The sequence below is a fragment of the Manis pentadactyla genome, chromosome 4, assembly GCF_030020395.1.
Source record: "Manis pentadactyla isolate mManPen7 chromosome 4, mManPen7.hap1, whole genome shotgun sequence".
NCBI classification, from domain to species: domain Eukaryota; kingdom Metazoa; phylum Chordata; class Mammalia; order Pholidota; family Manidae; genus Manis; species Manis pentadactyla.
This window is the reverse complement of record NC_080022.1, coordinates 131,899,804-131,916,214: the sequence shown is the minus strand read 5'-3', so window position 1 is coordinate 131,916,214 and position 16,411 is coordinate 131,899,804.

Here is a 16,411-nt window from a genome sequence, read left to right as displayed (position 1 = left end):
AAGACTGGTTGTTGGGTGATCTTATAAGGAGAAGCCTGTTTCTTAGGCGTGCTCTTACAGAAGCCTGGTTATCAGGTTATCTCTGACAGAGATGTATGGCTGTTAGTTCACCTCTTATATTCAATACTGATTGTTAGTTGTTCTGTAATCAGTGGGAGGCTTCTTGGCTTGTTGTCACATGATCTCTGACAGAGAAGTCTTGTAAGGTCATGTCTGACAGAGAAACCTGTTTGCTACACAGCTCTTACAGAGAAGCCTGATTGTTATGCGACTTCATAAAGGGAAGCCTGGTTGCGAGGTGACCTCCAAAAGAGAAGCCTGGTGTTTAGGTGACTTCTGACAGAGAAGGTAAGTTGTTACCTTATCTCTGACAGTGAAGACTGGTTGGTTACTGACCTCACAAAGAGAAGCCTGGCTGTCAGGTGATCTCTAATAAGGAGAAACCTGGTAGTTATGTGATCCGTAATGAGGATAAGCCTGGTAGGTTACCTCTGGCAGAGAAGACTGAATGTTAGGTGACATCTGAGAGAGAAGCCTGGTTATCAGGTTATCTCGGACAGAGAAGCATGTTTGCTCGTTTACCTCTTGCAGGGAAGACTGACTGCTAGGTGACCTGTAATCAGTGGAAGGCTTGTTGTTAGACGACTTCTCACAGAGAAGTCTTGTTAGGTGATGTGTGACAGAGCTCTTACAGAGAAACCTGTTTGTTATGTGACCTCACAAAGAGAAGACTGGTTGTTTTGTGATCTAATAAGGAGAAGCCACTTTGGTAGGTGAGCTCTGACAGAGAAGCCTGGTTGTTAGGTGTGTTCTGATGGAGAAGCTTGGTTATAATATCATCTCTGTCACTGAAGACTGGTTGGAAGCGGAGAAGCCTCATTTTTCGGTGATCTCTAATACGGCTTACAGTGAAGCGTGTTTACAGAGAAGCCTGGTTGTTATGTGACCTCATAAAGAGAAGACTGGTTGTTGAGTGATCTAATAAGGAGAAGCCCATTTGTTAGGTGAGCTCTTGCAGAAGCCTGCTTTTCAGGCTATCTCTGACAGAGGAGTATGGCTGTTCTGTCCCCTCTTAAAGGGAAGACTGTTTGTTAGGTGATCTGTAATCAGTGCAAGGCTTGTTGTTAGATGACCTGAGACAGAGAAGTTTTGTTAGGTGATGTGTGACTGAGAAACCTGTTTGTTACAGAGCTCTTACAGAGAAGCCTGGTTGTTATGTGACCTCATACATGGAAGACTGGTTGTTTTGTGATCTAATAAGGAGAAGCATGTTTGTCAGGCAAGCTCTTACAGAGAAGCCTCGTTGTTATGTGACCTCATACATGGAAGACTGGTTGTTTTGTGATCTAATAAGGAGAAGCATGTTTGTCAGGCAAGCTCTTACAGAGAAGCCTCGTTGTTATGTGACCTCATACATGGAAGACTGGTTGTTTTGTGATCTAATAAGGAGAAGCATGTTTGTCAGGCAAGCTCTTACAGAGAAGCCTGGTTATTACGTGACCTCCGAAAGAGAAGCCTGTTTTCTAGGTGACTTCTGATGCAGAAGCTTGGTTGTTATGTAGTCTCTGACAGTGAAGACTTGTTGCTAGGTGACCTCATAAGGAGAAGCCTGGTTGTTCGGTGATGTCTAATAAGGCTCACAGAGAAGCCTTGTTACAGAGAAGCATAGTTGTTATGTGACCTCATGAAGAGAAGACTGGTTGTTGGGTGATGTAATAAGGAGATGCCTGTTTGTTAGGTGAGCTCTGAGAGAATCCTGATTATCAGGTTCTCTCTGACAGAGAAGCATGGTTCTTTGGTCACCTCTTCAAGGGAAGACTGATTGTTACGTGATCTGTAGTAAGTGGAAGCCTTGTTGTTAGATGGCCTCTGACAGAGAAGTCTTGTTGTTAGGTGATGTCTGACAGAGAAAACAGTTTGTTACATGACCACTTACAGAGAAGCTTGGTTCTCTGACAGGGAAGCATGTTTTCTTTCTGTAGGTAACTATTTTTTTAATTGAAGGGTAGTTGACACACAGCATTACATTACATTAGTTTCAGGTGTACAACATAGTGATTCAACATTTATATACATGACAATTCTAGGTACCAGCTATCACCATACCAAGCTGTTACAATATCTTGACTATATTCATTACATCCCAGTTACTTATTATTTTACCATTGGAAGTGTGTACTTTTTTTTTTTTTTCCTGAGGGCATCTCTCATATTTATTGACCAAATGGTTGTTAACAACAATAAAATTCTGTACAGGGGAGTCAATGCTCAATGCACAATCATTAATCCACCCCAAGCCTAATTTTCATCAGTCTCCAATCTTCTGAGGCATAACAAACAAGTTCTCACATGGAGAACAAATTCTTACATAGTGAATAAGTTCTTACATGGTGAACAGTACAAGTTCAGCCATCACAGAAACCTTCAGTTTTGCTCATGCATTATGAACTATAAACAGTCAGTTCAAATATGAATAGTATTTTGTTTTTTATACTTGATTTATATGTGAACAACACATTTCTCTCTTTATTATTATTATTTTAAGTAAAATGCTGAAGTGGTAGGTAGATAGAAGATAAAGGTAGAAAACATAGTTTAGTGTTGTAAGAGAGCAAATGTAGATGATCAGGTGTGTGCCTGTAGACTATGTGTTAATCCAAGCTAGACAAGGGCAATAAAACATCCACGTATGCATAAGATTTCTCTCAGGACAGGGGGGTTGAGGTTCTAAGCCTCACCTCTGTTGATCCCCAATTTATCACCTGATGACCCCCCTGCGACTGTGCCTGTCTTAGGTTGTTCCTCCCTTGAGGAATCTTACCCGTCTCTGGCTAACCAGTCATTTTCCGGGGCCATACAGGGAAATGTAAAGTTGGTAAGGGAAGCATGTGTTTAAGGTGACATCTGATGGAGAAGCCTGGTTGTCAGGCAACCTCTGACAGAGAAGGCTGTTTGCTAAGGCAGCTCTAACATAGAAGCTTGGTTATTAGCTTGTCTCTGTCGGAGAAGACTGGTTGGTATGTGAACTCATGAAGAGGACACGGTTTGCTGGGTGAGCTGATAAGTAGCAGCCTGGTTGTTAAGTGACCTCTGCAAGAGATGTCTACCTAACAGTCCTCTGACAGAGAAGACTGGTTGGCAGGTGACCTCATAAAGAGAAAACCGGTTGTTAAATGATCTCTAATAAGGAGAATCCTGTTTATTAAAGGAGCTCTTACAGAGACGCTTGGATTTTTTGTGACCTCATGAAGAGAAGACTGATTGTTGGTTGATCTAATAAGGAGAAGCCTGTTTGTTACAGGAGCTCTGACAGAGAAGCCTGTCTGTTAGGTGACTTTTGAAAGAGAAGCCTGGTTGTTAGGTGACTTCTGATGGAGAAGCTTCGTGGTTATGTAATGTCTGACAGTGAAGACTGTATGGTAGTTGAACTCATGACGAGAAGCCTGGTTCTTCAGTGATCTCTAATAAGGCTTACAGGGAAGCCTGTTTATAGAGAGGCCTTGCTGTTATGTGACCTCATAGAAAGAAGACTGGTTGTTGGGTGATCTTATAAGGAGAAGCCTGTTTCTTAGGCGTGCTCTTACAGAAGCCTGGTTATCAGGTTATCTCTGACAGAGATGTATGGCTGTTAGTTCACCTCTTATATTCAATACTGATTGTTAGTTGTTCTGTAATCAGTGGGAGGCTTCTTGGCTTGTTGTCACATGATCTCTGACAGAGAAGTCTTGTAAGGTCATGTCTGACAGAGAAACCTGTTTGCTACACAGCTCTTACAGAGAAGCCTGATTGTTATGCGACTTCATAAAGGGAAGCCTGGTTGCGAGGTGACCTCCAAAAGAGAAGCCTGGTGTTTAGGTGACTTCTGACAGAGAAGGTAAGTTGTTACCTTATCTCTGACAGTGAAGACTGGTTGGTTACTGACCTCACAAAGAGAAGCCTGGCTGTCAGGTGATCTCTAATAAGGAGAAACCTGGTAGTTATGTGATCCGTAATGAGGATAAGCCTGGTAGGTTACCTCTGGCAGAGAAGACTGAATGTTAGGTGACATCTGAGAGAGAAGCCTGGTTATCAGGTTATCTCGGACAGAGAAGCATGTTTGCTCGTTTACCTCTTGCAGGGAAGACTGACTGCTAGGTGACCTGTAATCAGTGGAAGGCTTGTTGTTAGACGACTTCTCACAGAGAAGTCTTGTTAGGTGATGTGTGACAGAGCTCTTACAGAGAAACCTGTTTGTTATGTGACCTCACAAAGAGAAGACTGGTTGTTTTGTGATCTAATAAGGAGAAGCCACTTTGGTAGGTGAGCTCTGACAGAGAAGCCTGGTTGTTAGGTGTGTTCTGATGGAGAAGCTTGGTTATAATATCATCTCTGTCACTGAAGACTGGTTGGAAGCGGAGAAGCCTCATTTTTCGGTGATCTCTAATACGGCTTACAGTGAAGCGTGTTTACAGAGAAGCCTGGTTGTTATGTGACCTCATAAAGAGAAGACTGGTTGTTGAGTGATCTAATAAGGAGAAGCCCATTTGTTAGGTGAGCTCTTGCAGAAGCCTGCTTTTCAGGCTATCTCTGACAGAGGAGTATGGCTGTTCTGTCCCCTCTTAAAGGGAAGACTGTTTGTTAGGTGATCTGTAATCAGTGCAAGGCTTGTTGTTAGATGACCTGAGACAGAGAAGTTTTGTTAGGTGATGTGTGACTGAGAAACCTGTTTGTTACAGAGCTCTTACAGAGAAGCCTGGTTGTTATGTGACCTCATACATGGAAGACTGGTTGTTTTGTGATCTAATAAGGAGAAGCATGTTTGTCAGGCAAGCTCTTACAGAGAAGCCTCGTTGTTATGTGACCTCATACATGGAAGACTGGTTGTTTTGTGATCTAATAAGGAGAAGCATGTTTGTCAGGCAAGCTCTTACAGAGAAGCCTCGTTGTTATGTGACCTCATACATGGAAGACTGGTTGTTTTGTGATCTAATAAGGAGAAGCATGTTTGTCAGGCAAGCTCTTACAGAGAAGCCTGGTTATTACGTGACCTCCGAAAGAGAAGCCTGTTTTCTAGGTGACTTCTGATGCAGAAGCTTGGTTGTTATGTAGTCTCTGACAGTGAAGACTTGTTGCTAGGTGACCTCATAAGGAGAAGCCTGGTTGTTCGGTGATGTCTAATAAGGCTCACAGAGAAGCCTTGTTACAGAGAAGCATAGTTGTTATGTGACCTCATGAAGAGAAGACTGGTTGTTGGGTGATGTAATAAGGAGATGCCTGTTTGTTAGGTGAGCTCTGAGAGAATCCTGATTATCAGGTTCTCTCTGACAGAGAAGCATGGTTCTTTGGTCACCTCTTCAAGGGAAGACTGATTGTTACGTGATCTGTAGTAAGTGGAAGCCTTGTTGTTAGATGGCCTCTGACAGAGAAGTCTTGTTGTTAGGTGATGTCTGACAGAGAAAACAGTTTGTTACATGACCACTTACAGAGAAGCTTGGTTCTCTGACAGGGAAGCATGTTTTCTTTCTGTAGGTAACTATTTTTTTAATTGAAGGGTAGTTGACACACAGCATTACATTACATTAGTTTCAGGTGTACAACATAGTGATTCAACATTTATATACATGACAATTCTAGGTACCAGCTATCACCATACCAAGCTGTTACAATATCTTGACTATATTCATTACATCCCAGTTACTTATTATTTTACCATTGGAAGTGTGTACTTTTTTTTTTTTTTCCTGAGGGCATCTCTCATATTTATTGACCAAATGGTTGTTAACAACAATAAAATTCTGTACAGGGGAGTCAATGCTCAATGCACAATCATTAATCCACCCCAAGCCTAATTTTCATCAGTCTCCAATCTTCTGAGGCATAACAAACAAGTTCTCACATGGAGAACAAATTCTTACATAGTGAATAAGTTCTTACATGGTGAACAGTACAAGTTCAGCCATCACAGAAACCTTCAGTTTTGCTCATGCATTATGAACTATAAACAGTCAGTTCAAATATGAATAGTATTTTGTTTTTTATACTTGATTTATATGTGAACAACACATTTCTCTCTTTATTATTATTATTTTAAGTAAAATGCTGAAGTGGTAGGTAGATAGAAGATAAAGGTAGAAAACATAGTTTAGTGTTGTAAGAGAGCAAATGTAGATGATCAGGTGTGTGCCTGTAGACTATGTGTTAATCCAAGCTAGACAAGGGCAATAAAACATCCACGTATGCATAAGATTTCTCTCAGGACAGGGGGGTTGAGATTCTAAGCCTCACCTCTGTTGATCCCCAATTTATCACCTGATGACCCCCCTGCGACTGTGCCTGTCTTAGGTTGTTCCTCCCTTGAGGAATCTTACCCGTCTCTGGCTAACCAGTCATTTTCCGGGGCCATACAGGGAAATGTAAAGTTGGTAAGGGAAGCATGTGTTTAAGGTGACATCTGATGGAGAAGCCTGGTTGTCAGGCAACCTCTGACAGAGAAGGCTGTTTGCTAAGGCAGCTCTAACATAGAAGCTTGGTTATTAGCTTGTCTCTGTCGGAGAAGACTGGTTGGTATGTGAACTCATGAAGAGGACACGGTTTGCTGGGTGAGCTGATAAGTAGCAGCCTGGTTGTTAAGTGACCTCTGCAAGAGATGTCTACCTAACAGTCCTCTGACAGAGAAGACTGGTTGGCAGGTGACCTCATAAAGAGAAAACCGGTTGTTAAATGATCTCTAATAAGGAGAATCCTGTTTATTAAAGGAGCTCTTACAGAGACGCTTGGATTTTTTGTGACCTCATGAAGAGAAGACTGATTGTTGGTTGATCTAATAAGGAGAAGCCTGTTTGTTACAGGAGCTCTGACAGAGAAGCCTGTCTGTTAGGTGACTTTTGAAAGAGAAGCCTGGTTGTTAGGTGACTTCTGATGGAGAAGCTTCGTGGTTATGTAATGTCTGACAGTGAAGACTGTATGGTAGTTGAACTCATGACGAGAAGCCTGGTTCTTCAGTGATCTCTAATAAGGCTTACAGGGAAGCCTGTTTATAGAGAGGCCTTGCTGTTATGTGACCTCATAGAAAGAAGACTGGTTGTTGGGTGATCTTATAAGGAGAAGCCTGTTTCTTAGGCGTGCTCTTACAGAAGCCTGGTTATCAGGTTATCTCTGACAGAGATGTATGGCTGTTAGTTCACCTCTTATATTCAATACTGATTGTTAGTTGTTCTGTAATCAGTGGGAGGCTTCTTGGCTTGTTGTCACATGATCTCTGACAGAGAAGTCTTGTAAGGTCATGTCTGACAGAGAAACCTGTTTGCTACACAGCTCTTACAGAGAAGCCTGATTGTTATGCGACTTCATAAAGGGAAGCCTGGTTGTGAGGTGACCTCCAAAAGAGAAGCCTGGTGTTTAGGTGACTTCTGACAGAGAAGGTAAGTTGTTACCTTATCTCTGACAGTGAAGACTGGTTGGTTACTGACCTCACAAAGAGAAGCCTGGCTGTCAGGTGATCTCTAATAAGGAGAAACCTGGTAGTTATGTGATCCGTAATGAAGATAAGCCTGGTAGGTTACCTCTGGCAGAGAAGACTGAATGTTAGGTGACATCTGAGAGAGAAGCCTGGTTATCAGGTTATCTCGGACAGAGAAGCATGTTTGCTCGTTTACCTCTTGCAGGGAAGACTGACTGCTAGGTGACCTGTAATCAGTGGAAGGCTTGTTGTTAGATGACTTCTCACAGAGAAGTCTTGTTAGGTGATGTGTGACAGAGCTCTTACAGAGAAACCTGTTTGTTATGTGACCTCACAAAGAGAAGACTGGTTGTTGGGTGATCTAATAAGGAGAAGCCACTTTGGTAGGTGAGCTCTGACAGAGAAGCCTGGTTGTTAGGTGTGTTCTGATGGAGAAGCTTGGTTATAATATCATCTCTGTCACTGAAGACTGGTTGGTAGCGGAGAAGCCTCATTTTTCGGTGATCTCTAATACGGCTTACAGTGAAGCGTGTTTACAGAGAAGCCTGGTTGTTATGTGACCTCATAAAGAGAAGACTGGTTGTTGAGTGATCTAATAAGGAGAAGCCCATTTGTTAGGCGAGCTCTTGCAGAAGCCTGCTTTTCAGGCTATCTCTGACAGAGGAGTATGGCTGTTCTGTCCCCTCTTAAAGGGAAGACTGTTTGTTAGGTGATCTGTAATCAGTGCAAGGCTTGTTGTTAGATGACCTGAGACAGAGAAGTTTTGTTAGGTGATGTGTGACTGAGAAACCTGTTTGTTACAGAGCTCTTACAGAGAAGCCTGGTTGTTATGTGACCTCATACATGGAAGACTGGTTGTTTTGTGATCTAATAAGGAGAAGCATGTTTGTCAGGCAAGCTCTTACAGAGAAGCCTCGTTGTTATGTGACCTCATACATGGAAGACTGGTTGTTTTGTGATCTAATAAGGAGAAGCATGTTTGTCAGGCAAGCTCTTACAGAGAAGCCTGGTTATTACGTGACCTCCGAAAGAGAAGCCTGTTTTCTAGGTGACTTCTGACGCAGAAGCTTGGTTGTTATGTAGTCTCTGACAGTGAAGACTTGTTGCTAGGTGACCTCATAAGGAGAAGCCTGGTTGTTCGGTGATGTCTAATAAGGCTCACAGAGAAGCCTTGTTACAGAGAAGCATAGTTGTTATGTGACCTCATGAAGAGAAGACTGGTTGTTGGGTGATGTAATAAGGAGATGCCTGTTTGTTAGGTGAGCTCTGAGAGAATCCTGATTATCAGGTTCTCTCTGACAGAGAAGCATGGTTCTTTGGTCACCTCTTCAAGGGAAGACTGATTGTTACGTGATCTGTAGTAAGTGGAAGCCTTGTTGTTAGATGGCCTCTGACAGAGAAGTCTTGTTGTTAGGTGATGTCTGACAGAGAAAACAGTTTGTTACATGACCACTTACAGAGAAGCTTGGTTCTCTGACAGGGAAGCATGTTTTCTTTCTGTAGGTAACTATTTTTTTAATTGAAGGGTAGTTGACACACAGCATTACATTACATTAGTTTCAGGTGTACAACATAGTGATTCAACATTTATATACATGACAATTCTAGGTACCAGCTATCACCATACCAAGCTGTTACAATATCTTGACTATATTCATTACATCCCAGTTACTTATTATTTTACCATTGGAAGTGTGTACTTTTTTTTTTTTTCCTGAGGGCATCTCTCATATTTATTGACCAAATGGTTGTTAACAACAATAAAATTCTGTACAGGGGAGTCAATGCTCAATGCACAATCATTAATCCACCCCAAGCCTAATTTTCATCAGTCTCCAATCTTCTGAGGCATAACAAACAAGTTCTCACATGGAGAACAAATTCTTACATAGTGAATAAGTTCTTACATGGTGAACAGTACAAGTTCAGCCATCACAGAAACCTTCAGTTTTGCTCATGCATTATGAACTATAAACAGTCAGTTCAAATATGAATAGTATTTTGTTTTTTATACTTGATTTATATGTGAACAACACATTTCTCTCTTTATTATTATTATTTTAAGTAAAATGCTGAAGTGGTAGGTAGATAGAAGATAAAGGTAGAAAACATAGTTTAGTGTTGTAAGAGAGCAAATGTAGATGATCAGGTGTGTGCCTGTAGACTATGTGTTAATCCAAGCTAGACAAGGGCAATAAAACATCCACGTATGCATAAGATTTCTCTCAGGACAGGGGGGTTGAGGTTCTAAGCCTCACCTCTGTTGATCCCCAATTTATCACCTGATGACCCCCCTGCGACTGTGCCTGTCTTAGGTTGTTCCTCCCTTGAGGAATCTTACCCGTCTCTGGCTAACCAGTCATTTTCCGGGGCCATACAGGGAAATGTAAAGTTGGTAAGGGAAGCATGTGTTTAAGGTGACATCTGATGGAGAAGCCTGGTTGTCAGGCAACCTCTGACAGAGAAGGCTGTTTGCTAAGGCAGCTCTAACATAGAAGCTTGGTTATTAGCTTGTCTCTGTCGGAGAAGACTGGTTGGTATGTGAACTCATGAAGAGGACACGGTTTGCTGGGTGAGCTGATAAGTAGCAGCCTGGTTGTTAAGTGACCTCTGCAAGAGATGTCTACCTAACAGTCCTCTGACAGAGAAGACTGGTTGGCAGGTGACCTCATAAAGAGAAAACCGGTTGTTAAATGATCTCTAATAAGGAGAATCCTGTTTATTAAAGGAGCTCTTACAGAGACGCTTGGATTTTTTGTGACCTCATGAAGAGAAGACTGATTATTGGTTGATCTAATAAGGAGAAGCCTGTTTGTTACAGGAGCTCTGACAGAGAAGCCTGTCTGTTAGGTGACTTTTGAAAGAGAAGCCTGGTTGTTAGGTGACTTCTGATGGAGAAGCTTCATGGTTATGTAATGTCTGACAGTGAAGACTGTATGGTAGTTGAACTCATGACGAGAAGCCTGGTTCTTCAGTGATCTCTAATAAGGCTTACAGGGAAGCCTGTTTATAGAGAGGCCTTGCTGTTATGTGACCTCATAGAAAGAAGACTGGTTGTTGGGTGATCTTATAAGGAGAAGCCTGTTTCTTAGGCGTGCTCTTACAGAAGCCTGGTTATCAGGTTATCTCTGACAGAGATGTATGGCTGTTAGTTCACCTCTTATATTCAATACTGATTGTTAGTTGTTCTGTAATCAGTGGGAGGCTTCTTGGCTTGTTGTCACATGATCTCTGACAGAGAAGTCTTGTAAGGTCATGTCTGACAGAGAAACCTGTTTGCTACACAGCTCTTACAGAGAAGCCTGATTGTTATGCGACTTCATAAAGGGAAGCCTGGTTGCGAGGTGACCTCCAAAAGAGAAGCCTGGTGTTTAGGTGACTTCTGACAGAGAAGGTAAGTTGTTACCTTATCTCTGACAGTGAAGACTGGTTGGTTACTGACCTCACAAAGAGAAGCCTGGCTGTCAGGTGATCTCTAATAAGGAGAAACCTGGTAGTTATGTGATCCGTAATGAGGATAAGCCTGGTAGGTTACCTCTGGCAGAGAAGACTGAATGTTAGGTGACATCTGAGAGAGAAGCCTGGTTATCAGGTTATCTCGGACAGAGAAGCATGTTTGCTCGTTTACCTCTTGCAGGGAAGACTGACTGCTAGGTGACCTGTAATCAGTGGAAGGCTTGTTGTTAGACGACTTCTCACAGAGAAGTCTTGTTAGGTGATGTGTGACAGAGCTCTTACAGAGAAACCTGTTTGTTATGTGACCTCACAAAGAGAAGACTGGTTGTTGGGTGATCTAATAAGGAGAAGCCACTTTGGTAGGTGAGCTCTGACAGAGAAGCCTGGTTGTTAGGTGTGTTCTGATGGAGAAGCTTGGTTATAATATCATCTCTGTCACTGAAGACTGGTTGGAAGAGGAGAAGCCTCATTTTTCGGTGATCTCTAATACGGCTTACAGTGAAGCGTGTTTACAGAGAAGCCTGGTTGTTATGTGACCTCATAAAGAGAAGACTGGTTGTTGAGTGATCTAATAAGGAGAAGCCCATTTGTTAGGCGAGCTCTTGCAGAAGCCTGCTTTTCAGGCTATCTCTGACAGAGGAGTATGGCTGTTCTGTCCCCTCTTAAAGGGAAGACTGTTTGTTAGGTGATCTGTAATCAGTGCAAGGCTTGTTGTTAGATGACCTGAGACAGAGAAGTTTTGTTAGGTGATGTGTGACTGAGAAACCTGTTTGTTACAGAGCTCTTACAGAGAAGCCTGGTTGTTATGTGACCTCATACATGGAAGACTGGTTGTTTTGTGATCTAATAAGGAGAAGCATGTTTGTCAGGCAAGCTCTTACAGAGAAGCCTCGTTGTTATGTGACCTCATACATGGAAGACTGGTTGTTTTGTGATCTAATAAGGAGAAGCATGTTTGTCAGGCAAGCTCTTACAGAGAAGCCTCGTTGTTATGTGACCTCATACATGGAAGACTGGTTGTTTTGTGATCTAATAAGGAGAAGCATGTTTGTCAGGCAAGCTCTTACAGAGAAGCCTGGTTATTACGTGACCTCCGAAAGAGAAGCCTGTTTTCTAGGTGACTTCTGATGCAGAAGCTTGGTTGTTATGTAGTCTCTGACAGTGAAGACTTGTTGCTAGGTGACCTCATAAGGAGAAGCCTGGTTGTTCGGTGATGTCTAATAAGGCTCACAGAGAAGCCTTGTTACAGAGAAGCATAGTTGTTATGTGACCTCATGAAGAGAAGACTGGTTGTTGGGTGATGTAATAAGGAGATGCCTGTTTGTTAGGTGAGCTCTGAGAGAATCCTGATTATCAGGTTCTCTCTGACAGAGAAGCATGGTTCTTTGGTCACCTCTTCAAGGGAAGACTGATTGTTACGTGATCTGTAGTAAGTGGAAGCCTTGTTGTTAGATGGCCTCTGACAGAGAAGTCTTGTTGTTAGGTGATGTCTGACAGAGAAAACAGTTTGTTACATGACCACTTACAGAGAAGCTTGGTTCTCTGACAGGGAAGCATGTTTTCTTTCTGTAGGTAACTATTTTTTTAATTGAAGGGTAGTTGACACACAGCATTACATTACATTAGTTTCAGGTGTACAACATAGTGATTCAACATTTATATACATGACAATTCTAGGTACCAGCTATCACCATACCAAGCTGTTACAATATCTTGACTATATTCATTACATCCCAGTTACTTATTATTTTACCATTGGAAGTGTGTACTTTTTTTTTTTTTTCCTGAGGGCATCTCTCATATTTATTGACCAAATGGTTGTTAACAACAATCAAATTCTGTACAGGGGAGTCAATGCTCAATGCACAATCATTAATCCACCCCAAGCCTAATTTTCATCAGTCTCCAATCTTCTGAGGCATAACAAACAAGTTCTCACATGGAGAACAAATTCTTACATAGTGAATAAGTTCTTACATGGTGAACAGTACAAGTTCAGCCATCACAGAAACCTTCAGTTTTGCTCATGCATTATGAACTATAAACAGTCAGTTCAAATATGAATAGTATTTTGTTTTTTATACTTGATTTATATGTGAACAACACATTTCTCTCTTTATTATTATTATTTTAAGTAAAATGCTGAAGTGGTAGGTAGATAGAAGATAAAGGTAGAAAACATAGTTTAGTGTTGTAAGAGAGCAAATGTAGATGATCAGGTGTGTGCCTGTAGACTATGTGTTAATCCAAGCTAGACAAGGGCAATAAAACATCCACGTATGCATAAGATTTCTCTCAGGACAGGGGGGTTGAGGTTCTAAGCCTCACCTCTGTTGATCCCCAATTTATCACCTGATGACCCCCCTGCGACTGTGCCTGTCTTAGGTTGTTCCTCCCTTGAGGAATCTTACCCGTCTCTGGCTAACCAGTCATTTTCCGGGGCCATACAGGGAAATGTAAAGTTGGTAAGGGAAGCATGTGTTTAAGGTGACATCTGATGGAGAAGCCTGGTTGTCAGGCAACCTCTGACAGAGAAGGCTGTTTGCTAAGGCAGCTCTAACATAGAAGCTTGGTTATTAGCTTGTCTCTGTCGGAGAAGACTGGTTGGTATGTGAACTCATGAAGAGGACACGGTTTGCTGGGTGAGCTGATAAGTAGCAGCCTGGTTGTTAAGTGACCTCTGCAAGAGATGTCTACCTAACAGTCCTCTGACAGAGAAGACTGGTTGGCAGGTGACCTCATAAAGAGAAAACCGGTTGTTAAATGATCTCTAATAAGGAGAATCCTGTTTATTAAAGGAGCTCTTACAGAGACGCTTGGATTTTTTGTGACCTCATGAAGAGAAGACTGATTGTTGGTTGATCTAATAAGGAGAAGCCTGTTTGTTACAGGAGCTCTGACAGAGAAGCCTGTCTGTTAGGTGACTTTTGAAAGAGAAGCCTGGTTGTTAGGTGACTTCTGATGGAGAAGCTTCGTGGTTATGTAATGTCTGACAGTGAAGACTGTATGGTAGTTGAACTCATGACGAGAAGCCTGGTTCTTCAGTGATCTCTAATAAGGCTTACAGGGAAGCCTGTTTATAGAGAGGCCTTGCTGTTATGTGACCTCATAGAAAGAAGACTGGTTGTTGGGTGATCTTATAAGGAGAAGCCTGTTTCTTAGGCGTGCTCTTACAGAAGCCTGGTTATCAGGTTATCTCTGACAGAGATGTATGGCTGTTAGTTCACCTCTTATATTCAATACTGATTGTTAGTTGTTCTGTAATCAGTGGGAGGCTTCTTGGCTTGTTGTCACATGATCTCTGACAGAGAAGTCTTGTAAGGTCATGTCTGACAGAGAAACCTGTTTGCTACACAGCTCTTACAGAGAAGCCTGATTGTTATGCGACTTCATAAAGGGAAGCCTGGTTGTGAGGTGACCTCCAAAAGAGAAGCCTGGTGTTTAGGTGACTTCTGACAGAGAAGGTAAGTTGTTACCTTATCTCTGACAGTGAAGACTGGTTGGTTACTGACCTCACAAAGAGAAGCCTGGCTGTCAGGTGATCTCTAATAAGGAGAAACCTGGTAGTTATGTGATCCGTAATGAGGATAAGCCTGGTAGGTTACCTCTGGCAGAGAAGACTGAATGTTAGGTGACATCTGAGAGAGAAGCCTGGTTATCAGGTTATCTCGGACAGAGAAGCATGTTTGCTCGTTTACCTCTTGCAGGGAAGACTGACTGCTAGGTGACCTGTGATCAGTGGAAGGCTTGTTGTTAGATGACTTCTCACAGAGAAGTCTTGTTAGGTGATGTGTGACAGAGCTCTTACAGAGAAACCTGTTTGTTATGTGACCTCACAAAGAGAAGACTGGTTGTTGGGTGATCTAATAAGGAGAAGCCACTTTGGTAGGTGAGCTCTGACAGAGAAGCCTGGTTGTTAGGTGTGTTCTGATGGAGAAGCTTGGTTATAATATCATCTCTGTCACTGAAGACTGGTTGGTAGCGGAGAAGCCTCATTTTTCGGTGATCTCTAATACGGCTTACAGTGAAGCGTGTTTACAGAGAAGCCTGGTTGTTATGTGACCTCATAAAGAGAAGACTGGTTGTTGAGTGATCTAATAAGGAGAAGCCCATTTGTTAGGCGAGCTCTTGCAGAAGCCTGCTTTTCAGGCTATCTCTGACAGAGGAGTATGGCTGTTCTGTCCCCTCTTAAAGGGAAGACTGTTTGTTAGGTGATCTGTAATCAGTGCAAGGCTTGTTGTTAGATGACCTGAGACAGAGAAGTTTTGTTAGGTGATGTGTGACTGAGAAACCTGTTTGTTACAGAGCTCTTACAGAGAAGCCTGGTTGTTATGTGACCTCATACATGGAAGACTGGTTGTTTTGTGATCTAATAAGGAGAAGCATGTTTGTCAGGCAAGCTCTTACAGAGAAGCCTGGTTATTACGTGACCTCCGAAAGAGAAGCCTGTTTTCTAGGTGACTTCTGACGCAGAAGCTTGGTTGTTATGTAGTCTCTGACAGTGAAGACTTGTTGCTAGGTGACCTCATAAGGAGAAGCCTGGTTGTTCGGTGATGTCTAATAAGCCTCACAGAGAAGCCTTGTTACAGAGAAGCATAGTTGTTATGTGACCTCATGAAGAGAAGACTGGTTGTTGGGTGATGTAATAAGGAGATGCCTGTTTGTTAGGTGAGCTCTGAGAGAATCCTGATTATCAGGTTCTCTCTGACAGAGAAGCATGGTTCTTTGGTCACCTCTTCAAGGGAAGACTGATTGTTACGTGATCTGTAGTAAGTGGAAGCCTTGTTGTTAGATGGCCTCTGACAGAGAAGTCTTGTTGTTAGGTGATGTCTGACAGAGAAAACAGTTTGTTACATGACCACTTACAGAGAAGCTTGGTTCTCTGACAGGGAAGCATGTTTTCTTTCTGTAGGTAACTATTTTTTTAATTGAAGGGTAGTTGACACACAGCATTACATTACATTAGTTTCAGGTGTACAACATAGTGATTCAACATTTATATACATGACAATTCTAGGTACCAGCTATCACCATACCAAGCTGTTACAATATCTTGACTATATTCATTACATCCCAGTTACTTATTATTTTACCATTGGAAGTGTGTACTTTTTTTTTTTTTCCTGAGGGCATCTCTCATATTTATTGACCAAATGGTTGTTAACAACAATAAAATTCTGTACAGGGGAGTCAATGCTCAATGCACAATCATTAATCCACCCCAAGCCTAATTTTCATCAGTCTCCAATCTTCTGAGGCATAACAAACAAGTTCTCACATGGAGAACAAATTCTTACATAGTGAATAAGTTCTTACATGGTGAACAGTACAAGTTCAGCCATCACAGAAACCTTCAGTTTTGCTCATGCATTATGAACTATAAACAGTCAGTTCAAATATGAATAGTATTTTGTTTTTTATACTTGATTTATATGTGAACAACACATTTCTCTCTTTATTATTATTATTTTAAGTAAAATGCTGAAGTGGTAGGTAGATAGAAGATAAAGGTAGAAA